The sequence below is a fragment of the Sinocyclocheilus rhinocerous genome, unplaced genomic scaffold, assembly GCF_001515625.1.
Source record: "Sinocyclocheilus rhinocerous isolate Xijiao unplaced genomic scaffold, SAMN03320098_v1.1 scaffold883, whole genome shotgun sequence".
Taxonomy (NCBI): domain Eukaryota; kingdom Metazoa; phylum Chordata; class Actinopteri; order Cypriniformes; family Cyprinidae; genus Sinocyclocheilus; species Sinocyclocheilus rhinocerous.
Genome location: NW_015627244.1, coordinates 590,289 through 600,476, shown reverse-complemented (window position 1 = coordinate 600,476; position 10,188 = coordinate 590,289). Strand labels below are relative to the sequence as shown.

Sequence of the window (10,188 nt, the reverse complement as noted above, 5' to 3'; positions counted from 1 at the left end):
TTAGCATTCAACACGTGTCGCTAGTGATGGAGAGAGAGCGCGGGAGAGAGAGTCGGCCGGCGCGCGCGCGCGAGAGGGAGGTTGACGGTTGACGGTTGCTAGGTGACGAGGCGCATATACTGAATTTTAACAAAAGAGCGGAGAAAGAGAGAGGGAGCGAGAGAGAGAGAGAGAGAGAGAGGGAGGAGGGAGCGGGAGATAGGTGGAGAGAGAGAGAGAGAGCTCGCGAAAATTGAATACATGTAGAATATATATATTTCTAGGTGTATTTTCCCCGGAGAAGCCGCAAAAAGGATACCTCGAGGGAATGATGTGAAGAGAATGGAGGGCCGAAAGGAGAGAGGGGGGACAGGCGCGTGAAAAACACAGTAAGTAACAGTTTAATGAATGCTGCTGTGTTTCTGCACGGGCTTGACTGCGTGGAGCGAGGAGACATGGCACTGACAGTGCACCGCCGGCTCCGGGTGAGGGGACTTTGATGCGCTATATGTGGAAAAGATGGATGGCACGCGATAGAGAGATGGATACGGCCGGCGCGCGCGGGGGTTTGACCCTTCTGTCATTGCTGCACGCGCGCACATATGCCAGTGCTTACAAGCCCACTTGTTCCTCAGCGAAACGGCACATACTTCGACTTTTCTTGCACTCTCTGCACAGATATACACGCGCAGAGGTTACAACAACACGCGAAGACGCACGCTCGCACGCACGCGCCTGGAAACGGCACGGAGACACGCGCAGTCTGCGGGCACAATTAGTGATTTTCATAAAAACAACAACTGTGAAGCGGCTGAATACTAAAACGTGTTTAAAATGCTGCTTCGGTGCGGCTAATGATCGCGTCGCTGTGCCGCGCTGTCAGGCTGCTCGTCTCCAGTTGTGGATGTAAACTGCGGATTTATCAATTTTCCTGAGCAGTTATCAGTGTCTCGTAGTGCATGTGTGTTTGATGCTCTTGGTGTTTCAGTGCCATGCGAGCTTATTTAAATAGCATAGCTTGTTCATTTTCCAGTCATTTTTTTGTATTTATAAACATTTAAATGAGAAGGAGACTTGAAATATCTAGATACACCAATTGCTGTCATTTCTCAAAGTCTGGCCATTTGCTTTTTTAATAGTTGGGTAAGAAATCAGTGAGATTTATGAGCAGGGCTCATTATGTTAATTTCATATGAACCCATCATAGGCCCACAGTTTTCCTCCTGCGATATGAATCAAACCGTTGGCGTTTAGATGAAGTAAAATCATTTATGTGGGGCTTCTGCTTCATATTCCGTAATAAGTTTTACTCCCTGCTTGCACCAAACTTATTAAAGCTGTTATGATGGAGCCTGGAGTCCTGCAGAGGGAATGTGAGGTCTTAATGTCCACCAAGACAGGCCTTAGATCAGTCCGGGCATATATCATACATTTTTCTTAAATTATATGTGTTAGTGCACTAACGGCATGTTGTGAAATGTGACCTATTCGTAAGCTTCGCGCTGTACGATTTTCACATCCTCTGAGATAGATACATATGTGGTCTCGCAGGTGAAAAGAGAGAGGTGAGGAAAGATTATGACCTCCAAAAAAGCAAATTTATTGAACAAGGCATGTTGTGGATACTGGGCACGCAAATCACCAAGGACTGCACACACACTCACACACTGCAGTACTATAATGCGCACAGTAATGTTAATGTGTTGCCTTCAGTGTCAATATAGCTTCACTCCAGCGGTCTGTCTTACAGCTGCTTTCCAGGCTTTACTGTAGAGGGAGGGGGAGTGCACTTATAAAGAAGGAAGGAGAGTGAAAGAATGAAAGAGTATAGAATGAAAGAAGGTGAGAGACTATAATGCACTGAAGAGGAGGACACAGCAGAGGTGTGGATACAGTTGAAACTGGATGGGGAGGAGAAGTCTCATAGACATAGAAATACAGTGAAGGATGAGGAAAAGAGAAATACAGTGCAAACAGAACGAGGGAGTGAGAGGAGGAAATGAAGAAGAGGAAGAAAGCGAAAAGAGGAATTGAATATCTGAGACTGAACATGGTTGGAGGGCTCAGACAGAGAGATGAGAGCAGCTTGAATCAACGTTTGCATTTCTCTTTTCCTCTTTCTCCTCTTCTGTTTCAGCAGATTGATTCTTTATCTTCTCCTTTACCTTTGCTCTCTATCCTCTCTATCGTTCCCTCCCTTGGGCTTTCAGACTCTATAGAGTGTTGCTGCTTTTTTAACACCTTTTTCTGCTGGATCCCTCTCTTCAGCATTTCTGTATCAGTTTCTTCATCTGATTACTTCCCTCTCTCTTATTTTTTGTTTGCATAGCTGTGTTGATGAGTCCAGCGTGCCCAAAACTGCATCCAACTCTCCTCTCAGTATCCCCCGTTCACTTAAATGTGAGTAATTAAGGTAAAGCTCGTTAACACAGAACATCAATTAGTCTTTAACGAGATCATAGGCTGGTGTTTGAAAGAGATTACATTGCTCCCTTCTCCCTCGGCTCCCCAGCGGTTAGACTTGCTCGCTATTGATAAAGGCCACGCTAATTTACATAAGACCTCAGACGTAGTTTGGGTGCTCGGGGTCAGCTGGAGAAACGGGAAGCACATGGGACCCCACAGGCGCTCAGACATTCCGACCCATATACTGCAGCCCACCCAGTCTCGCACAGAGCTATTGATATTTTAGGGGCCGTTCACACAGAACACATTTTTGTGTTTATAAATGGGATGCTGGGCAGTGGAATAATAAAAAAAAATGTCTAAAGACACACTTTTTAAAAGTTAAACTTCTTATGGAATCCCATTTCTGCAACATAAAAAAAAAATCATGCTTTGGAAAATCATAATTAAAAGATAAAAATCAAAATTTGGACATTCTGCCATAATTATGAGATAAAAAGCTGAAATTTTGACAGTTAAAATTCATAGAAAATTATTAAAAAGTCATAAAATTGTCAAAATTATTAGATAAAAAGTCATAATTGTGACACAAAGTCTACATTGACATAAGCTAAAATTATTGCAAAGTCATGAATATGAGATGAAAAGTTAAAATTAGGACATAAGTCGCAAGTATGAGATGAAATTTGTCAAAATTGACAGTTAAAATTATGAAAAAATACTATTATAACAAGTAATTTTAGCTCATCATTTTGACATTGATGTTATAATTTAGACTCTTACTATATCATAATTATGACTTCTTATGTTGTAATTATGATTTACCAAAGCTTTTTTTTTTTTATAATGTGGCTGAAATAGGCTTCCACATTAAAAGATTAGTCCATCGCCGAATTAAAATTTCCTGATAATTTATAGGCGGAAGGTAGGGTAGGGTCAAAAACACCTTCTCATTTTCTCCTCCAACTTCAGAATTGTCTGACATAGTTGTTTTACCTTTTTTTTTTTTTTGTAAAGGGCATTTGACTTGATCTTTGCATGTTCACTTTATAAACCCTGGGTCGGTACTTCTGCTTCTTTGAAGCTGCATTGAAACTACAATTTGGATCTTCAACCCATTGGTCCCCGTTGAAGTCCACTATATAGAGAAAAATCCTGGAATGTTTTCCTCAAAAACATTAATTTCTTTTCGAGGGAAATTTTGATTCTGGAGTGAACTAATCCTTTAACTTGAGCACCATGTTTTAAGAACAGTCTTTTTTGCATGTGATGTTGCAGAAGAAGAGAAAACTTTAGCGCAACGGTCAAACGTGTTCGTCTAGCACGTTTATGTAGAAAAACGATAAAAACAATGCAGAGAAATGCAAAAATGCATTCTGTGTGAACGCCACCTTATAGTTACGCAGCTGAGGTCAAGTGGTAGTGAAGGAGCAATGGAAAAAGGAGGAGAAGGAGGAAAAAAGGAAGAGAGTGTTTCTATGATCCATTGTGGCTATGAAGAAGCTCTAAAAACAGAAACGTTTTTTAACAACAAGCCGGAAATGTTAGCATATTAAGAGGAAACGTTAACACAGAAAGTGTAGCACTCACTGGCATCCTGTTCTAATCAGCCATGAGTTTCCACAGGAAGCCGAGTCCTCCTTTTCACCCATCTCCACGGTTACCGTAACCACGGATATTTCCGTCTAAGTACAACTGCGGTCCTCTACAGTTACCACGGAAATCCCTGCAAGACTTCCCTCGCTTCCAAACACAATTCACCTGACAGCTTAACGTGAGCTCGCCGACGCTCTGCAGGCTCACAGCATCTCACCATTCATTCATCTCCGATATCCAATCAAAGACAAGTCCATAAAACGCTATTGACAGATGTAAACTTACACTGGCTGAAGATCAAGCCAGTGAGGCCGTGTTTTCCCCCTGGGGAGGTCTCTAGTGATAAGACAGGTATTGTGATTTTGTTTCTGTGAAGTGGAGAGGTGCAGAGATGTGTACAGCAGCTGTTGGATGAAACGAGATGAGATTCGGGGGCAGTGAAATGACACGGATAATGGTGGACCAGACTGAGGAGACATTTTGGGCTGTAATCAAGGTGCTGATTGATCACACTGACAGACTTCTGTCCAGTATGTTAATGGAAAAAGAGGAAAAGAACGATGTGTGCTTTTACCCTGACACAGATCTAGTACAGATATAGCTGGATTACTTTTGTTTAGATCAAAACAAGAACAGAAATGGTTCTTTGATAACTTTTAATTTCACAGATGTGTTTGAAATGAAATACATACTGGTGAAGTTGTTTTCTTAATGTGCCTAATAGAGTGCACTTTTTCAGCAGCCTTGGTTCCAGAAGTATTTTTTTTCCATTGGGATTTTAAGAAAAGTCTTCTTTAAAGAGTTATAAGCCATGAACTAAACCAATCAGGGGTAGGCAAGTTCGGTCCTAGAGAGCCGCAGTCCTGCAGAGTTCAGCTCCAACCCTAATCAGACACACCTGAACAAGCTAATCAATGTCTTCAGGATTACTAAGGCTATAGACAGGTGAGTTTTTTTTTTCAGAGTTGGAGCTGAACTCTGCAGGACTGCGGCTCTCTAGGACCGAACTTGCCTACCCCTGAACCAGGTGAATCTCAGCATTACAAACTTTGATTTAAAGCAAAAAAAAATATAATAATTTGAAAAAAGACAAAGATACAAGACTGTGTACCCAACGGCTTTAGTGAACGAATATGTAACATTGTGAATTACATAATCAAATTGAAAACTTGAAAACTTGAAAAATATATATATTTTGGTTTATTGCAAAATAAGCTTAGATATATTGAAGTAGTTTGAGAGCATAGGGAGACTGACTCTGTTACAGCATTCACAGTGCTTCATGGGAGTTGGTGGGCTCTATGTGGTTTTGTGGCACGGTTTGCTTGTCATGATTCTCTGATTGGTGGAGATGTGTTTACAAAATTATGGATAATGTCGTGTTTCACCCGGAATTCCACTGTTAATCATGATTATTTAAAGCTGAAATAATGCGCACTGACAGTTTCAACAGAAGCATACACCATTAATTAATAATATCATAGCTCACAGTAGGTCGGTCTGTAACGTTTTTAAGTTTTTGTTAAAATTCAGTTCCCTTATGGATAAAATTAATGGGATTTTTACTTTTGAAACCTGGCTGTTGCACTCTATTCTAAGTGTCTGTGTGTCTTTGTACTTGCAAAGGCACTCCAGCAACGGTTGATGAGATAGCGATTCAATGTGCTGTACTGTGTACAGTTTAAACAGTTGTAAATTAAATGACCAATCATTGTGCATGGTCCTTTATGAGCCTATAAGTTACTTTGTGTCAGTTATCTTGATGTTTTTGTGTCTGCACTGTTTTTATGTTTTTAGAGAGAGAGTGATCATTTTATTAATTGTAATACTCACATAGTAATGCTGGAATAAAACTAGTAAAAAATTACATTTGCACATTTTGTTACAGTGAAATACATTTGCACAAAGTATTGCTTGTTTACTTGTGTTTCTATACCCTATCTGTGATGTATTGACATCAAGATAACATTATTTAGCTGGCTGACATAACTGAAGTTTATGTTGACTTGTGATGGTCTTAGAAGTTAGGACAAGATTAATATAAACAAAACCACATATACAATCAGTTTTGTGTTTATAGCTGCCTGGAGTATTATTCCAAATTAAAAACCAAAAATTACTTGGTGGACATTTAAAGGTTAGTTCACCAAAAAAAATTAAATTCTGTCATCATTTACTCATCCTTATGTCGACTATTCTATGGACAAAAAAACAATTCTTTCTTCCACAGAAGACAGAAAGTCAAGCAGGTTTGGAACAACATGAGGGTGAGTATAGGATGACAGAATATTCATTTTTTGGGGTAACTATCCCTTTAAATAAAAAGTATGAACATTATGTTTTCTGACCCGTATAAAAATATGTTTCTAAATATAAAATGTATATGTGATGGAAAAAATCTAAAAAAATCCAAATATTTGAACCCTCAAAATACAGTTTATAAATGTAGTTATGAAGTACAAATATCCATGTAGTGTAGATTGTTTGTTCAAAGTACTTGTTGTTCAAAGTTCAGTCCAGCTGTGTGTGTGTGTGTGAGAGAGAGAGAGAGAGAAGGAGAGATGGGGAAGGTGAGAGAGATTGTAAGTGTAATCAAGCATGTGATGCACAGGTGTGCATGTTGGTGCGTCAGTAATCTAATGTTGCTGTAGGCATATATGAGCAGTGCTTTTACATCCAAGTGTGTATCTGTGCATCACCATCTGATTGTAGCAACTATTTGCCATGTAGTTTACATCTCATGAATTATTAATATCTGAAATATGGTATGTGCTTAAGGGTCCGGCATTTCCTATTTTGAGTTATGTTTACCTATCCTGTTTATCCTTTGTACATGTGTGTTTAGGAATGCTTGCTGCGTTTAGTTTTTAACTATCTATAGATACACTGTTTCAATGATTGAAGAGAGGAGGGTGTTCTTGCATTATTACAGCCATAATTTGCTGGTTAACTCACACCATGGTGTGCTGAGCACGAGAGAAACTGTCTCATTGGGCAACAACTGTCATCTGTTTCAAAGAAATAGGACAAAGCAAGGCTGCATTTATGAAATGATGCATTAATTTAAACTCTGTGCTACTCTGACACAGAGCATTTTTTTGCTTAGTTGCCTCAGTGAAGTTTTCCCAACAACTTTCATTAAAATTACAGGAATTATGAACTCCCTCCTTCGCTTTGTCAGACACCTCTCTCTCTTTCATCAGCTCTTTCTTCCTACCACATGTTGTAATTAGGGGCAACTGCACAAAAAGGTACCTAGAGAGATTACCTTGAGTCTAATATACATACTAATAGCATAGTACTTTACATGCTTAATAAGCCCATCCAAAGGTCTCAATACGCAATCTTCAAACAACTGTAGGACAATGGGTGTGGCCTTGCTTGGGATTCTGACCAGTCAGGATTAAACAGCGAACTGAATTTATCATAAATATGCTTTCAGATGCTGGCTCAAATGAAGGCTTTTTGAATGAAACAGAGGAATTCCTGTTCCTTTGTTGAAAGCCCATGCAACCATAAACTTTCAAACTTCAAAAAGTTCATGAATGTGTAAAAGAAATCTATATGAATCGAGCAGTTCAATCCAAGTATCTGAAGAGGCACTATCACTTTATATGATGAACAGATTTAATTTATTCATATAATCATTGATCAACGCACATACAAAGCCTTTTGAAAATGAAGTAGGGTGAATTCAGGTAAAGTGGGCTGTTTAAGATTGATTGTGCTGTGCTCAATGGGTTTACACTTTCATAGCATAACAATGGTCTTTAATTAAAGGGACACCTTTTTTTAAATGATAAAATAGTTTTGGCTGATGCAATATGACCTTACACCTCAAAGGAGGACTTGCTCATCATTAAAGATAGAAACATGGATTAAAATGCAAAGAATACATCTGTTTAAAAAGTTAGTTTTTATTGTAAGTTGGTTAAATATTGCTGGCACATTGCTGACTTTTTAGAAAACAGAAATGAGTGTCTGGTCAGGAAATTCAAGCCAGATATGCAAGGAAGAAAAGAGAGTGCAGAATGGGAGGCAAGGCATGAAGTTGAATATGCGGTTTAAAAAAAAGGATGATAGACGCAAAATGTATATAAAATATGGTCACAATTACAGTTAAGTGTTTTGAGAAAACAGATATAAAGTTTTAAATTATTACATTTCAAATGGTTTCAAATTTTTTTTGTTAGCATATTTTGAAACGTGCAGTGCTCATGTTTATTCAACGAAGTCAAACGGCACAAATAAATCAATGTATGGGAAACTGGTAATGTATATCGAAATATCGGAAATGTATTTAAAAATCATATCACCGTTATTGAAAAAAATTATATCGCGATACATATTGATATTGAATTATTGTCCAGCCCTAGCATATTGTTAAATTTTTGATTTTGTTGAGTTTTCATCAATATTCTGTTAGATTTAGAACAATGTGCTAAAATACTTCAAAGATTTAAAATACACTAAAACTGTATACATTACAATTAAGGACACTTCTTTTTCACAAGGGTAGAGCACATCAAATATGATAAATGGAAGCTCAAAGGTGGCTTTTACAAGAACAGATGAGCTTTGTTCTCTTGCCGACAATAAATATAGTTGAGCTTCCTTGTTTATATTTGATGTACTCCATGTCTGCTGCTTTATGTCAATAAAAATTAAATTAAATTATCATCATATAAATTGATCACATCTCTTTAGAAGATTCATATGCATTACTTTTAATATTCTGATTTAACTTTTTGGCATAATGGACTTTCAATGGAGAAACAGAAATCTCTCAGGCTTTAATAAAGATATCTCCATTTGTGTTTCAAAGAGGAACGAAAGTTGACATGAGGGTGAGCAATTGATGAAAGAATTTCCATTTTAGGGTGAACTGTCCCTTCAATATTCTTTTGCCATTTTCCTCTTTTATTTAATGAAGTTATGATGATTTTTAATTCATACCAGTTCCCATGTCTCCCTGTTTCTTCAATAATGATGATTCACAAGCAAACAGACATTACCACGACAGCACAAATGACATAAAGCCACACGGCGTGAGTCGGTGTCACCTGTAAAACAATTCAAACTGTGCATGCATTTCGAGGCAGTCATGTCAAAGATCGAATGTCTACGACAGGCTTTTTGTCATGTTAACAACATTCCCATTGACCTTTAATAATGACCATGTCAAACAAAGAGTCACGGCGCTTGTACAGCGGAGGGCAGATGAGGCCAATAACGCCACCATTTCCGATTACATTTACATTTACATTTATTTTCTAGGCAGACGCTTTGCTACAAAAGCGATTTGCAAGAGGCTGCGTGCGTTGCATCGGCGCTAAAGGCAGTGTGTTTGTGTGTCGTCTGAATATGCAGTGGAGTGCTGGGGTGCACATGAGTGTAAGTGTCATTAAACATATGCCATATGAGCACATGTGCTCCCTATCACTGATTTTATGGTCTGTGTCTGTGTGCGAGCGTACGTGTGTGTGGGGTCGCCTTGTGCATCTGTGCCTGAAATTACACGTTAGTGGGTAAAGCCAAGTGTCCACTTGCAAGTGTATATCTGTCTGTGTGTGTGTGTGTTGAGGCGGGCACGGGAGGAAGCTGACAGCTGGGAGAGTGTATCAGTGTCCATGAAGATTGTGTTGATGTGCACAGTGTGTATCCGGCTTCTTTTCTGGCACCCGTTGTGTGTGAGGACAGGCCAGATGTGGTGTGAAAGCATGTGTGTGTGACTGATTGAGAGAGTGTAATTTGATGTGTGTCCTTATTTCCAGTCCAAGTTGTCAATGTGGATATGTAGACGGAACTTCACAAAGGATTTGCTCTGTTTTAAAGGTGGGGTAAGCGATTTTTCAAAAACGCTTTAGAAAACTGATTCAGGCCAAATAGCAAAACAAACTTGTAGCCAATCAGCAGTAAGGGGCGTGTCTACTCATGATGTGGAGGAGAGAGCGTTCCGTCCAAGCCGAGCGACAGAAAGATAGAGATGTCGGATAAAAAACAAAAGAGGAAAACGTCTGCTGAACAAACGAAGGCTTAAGGCAATAAGTAAACCCGTGTAAATATCGGATCAGTTTTCCAGCGCTGGAGAGAACTCAAAGAGCGGAAGGCCTGCGATCGGACGCCGAGGTTGCTTTGTTTCTTCTCGATAGGTGAGTAACACCGTGTCTACAACAGCTAAAGTCTGCCTACACTGGACGCGATCAA

General features: G+C 39.2%; 1 protein-coding gene across 1 annotated transcript in view; it reads left to right on the top strand.

The window, feature by feature from the left end:
- The first annotated feature begins 318 nt into the window (after positions 1-318).
- LOC107724902 (glutamate receptor ionotropic, NMDA 2D-like) overlaps positions 319-10,188 on the top strand; it is a 122,066-nt gene continuing 112,196 nt past the window's right edge. Inside the window, exon 1 of the mRNA XM_016534005.1 lies at positions 319-368. The gene's annotated coding sequence lies outside the window, so the exon portion shown is untranslated. The remainder of the gene's footprint in view (positions 369-10,188) is intronic.